The sequence below is a fragment of the Dasypus novemcinctus genome, chromosome 30 (genome assembly GCF_030445035.2).
Source record: "Dasypus novemcinctus isolate mDasNov1 chromosome 30, mDasNov1.1.hap2, whole genome shotgun sequence".
Taxonomy (NCBI): domain Eukaryota; kingdom Metazoa; phylum Chordata; class Mammalia; order Cingulata; family Dasypodidae; genus Dasypus; species Dasypus novemcinctus.
Genome location: NC_080702.1, coordinates 9,758,570 through 9,760,858, shown reverse-complemented (window position 1 = coordinate 9,760,858; position 2,289 = coordinate 9,758,570).

Sequence of the window (2,289 nt, the reverse complement as noted above, 5' to 3'; positions counted from 1 at the left end):
CAAAATTAACATTAATGCCTATCTGAACACTTTACATAGCTCATGTCTACAGTTCCCCCCACTCATCCCATCGTCCTCATCTCAGAAAACAGCCAGAAGGCTGTTGTTCTATTTCCAGGGTGCTTAAAGCAAATACCGTGAAATTGGTCAGGTTAAACAATGGGAATTTATTTGCTTATGTTTCATTTATGTGTTTAGTTTGGGTTTTTTTAATTAGAAAAATTGTGCATTAATAGAAAAATCAGGTGTAAATACAGGATTACCATATATCACCCTACCATCAATACTTTGCATTGGTTTGGAATATTTGTTACAATTGATGATGGCACAGTTTTATAATTATACTATTAATTAAAGTCCATGGTTTAACTTAGGGTTGCTTGTTTGTGCAGTGTATTTCCCTAGATTTTTAAAAATTTGTAATCTGTTACCATATATACAATCTAATGTTTCTCCTATTAAACATATTCAGACATATATTACAGTGCTGTTGTGTTCCCAGTGTTGTTCTATCATTATCACCATCCCTTTCCAAAATATTTCTATCCTTCCAAATAGGAACACAGTACTTTTGAAATAGTTCCCATTCCATATCCCCACCCCAACGCCTGGTAACCTATATTGTAGGTTCTGACTCTATGAGTTTGCTTATTCCAATTGTTTCAAATCAGTGAGATCACACAATATTTGTTATGTTTTTGTCTGGCTTATTTCACTCAACAAGATGTCTTCAGTGGCCATCCATGTTGCTGCATGTATCAGAATTGCTTTCCTTTTTAAGACTGAATAACATTCCATTGAATGTATATACATTTTATTTATCCATTCATTGGTTGATGGACACCTGGGTTGCTTCCATCTTTTGTAAATTGTGAATAATGCCACTATGAAGATCAGTGTGTAAATAGTTGTTTGAGTTCTTCTTTTCAATTCTTTTGGGGTATATACGTAGTAGTGGAATTGCCAGATCATATTTTAGTTTTATACTTAACTTTGTGAGGAACTGCCAAAATGTCTTCCGCAGAAACTGTACAATTTTACATTGCCAGCAGCAACGAATGAGTATTCCTATTTCTCTGCATCTTCTGTAATATTTGCTATTTTCCAGTTTTTCAATAACTGCTGTTCTAATGGGTATGAAATGGTATCTCATTGTGGGGTTTTTTTGTTTTGTTTTTATTTATATCTCTCTCCTTCCCCTCCTCCCACCTGCCCAGTTGTCTGCTCTCTGTGTCCATTTGCTGTGTGTTCTTCTGTGATGGCTTCTATCCTTATCAGCAGCACCAGGAATCTGTGTTTCTTTTTGTTGCATCATCTTGCTGTGTCAGGTCTTCATGTGTGTGGCACCATTCTTGGGCAGGCTGCACTTTCTTTCACATTGGGTGGCTCTCCTTATGGGGCACACTCCTTGGGCATGGGCCTCCCTTATGTGGGGGACACCCCTGCGTGGCATGGCACTCCTTGTGCACATCAGCACTGTGCATGGGCCAGATCCACATGGGTCAAGCAGGCTGGGGGTTTAAACTGCAGACTTCCCATCTGGTAGGCGGATGCCCTATCCATTGGGCCAAGTCCGCTTCCCTCATTGTGGTTTCGATTTGCATTTTCCTGATGGCTAATGATGTTGAGAATCTTTTCATATGCTTTCTGCCCATTTGTACATCTTCTTTGGAGAGATGTCTGTTCAGGCCTTTTGCCCATTTTGTAATGGGGTTGTCTTTTTGATAAGTAGAAGCATTTCTTTATATATGCTGCATATTAATCCACTATCAGATATGTGGTTTCGAAATATTTTCTACTTTTGTATGGGTTGTCATTTTACTATCATGATAAATTCCTTTGAATAACAAAAGTTTTTAATTTTGATGAGGTCCTATTAATTTTTCTTTTAGGGCTTGTGTTTTGGGTATAAAGTCCAAGAAGCCATTGCCTAGCACAAGGTCCTTAAGATGCTTTTCTACAATTTTTTAAATTGGAGTTTAATAGTTTTCTCTTATATTTAGGTCTTAGATCAATTTTGAATTGATTTTTGTATATGATGTGAAGTAGGAGTCTTCCTTGCCTTTTTTTTTTTTTAATGGAGAGCCAGTTCTCCCAGCATCATTTGTTAAAGAGACTATTCTTTCCCAACGGAGGAGTCTTTGCCACCTTGTCAAAAATCAGTTGGCCATAAACTGATTGCGGGTTGATTTCTCAGCTCTCACTCCTATTTCTTTTGTGTATATGTCTGCCCTTGTGCCAGTACCATGCTCTTTTGTTTACCAAGAGTTTGTAATAAGTTTTAAGATC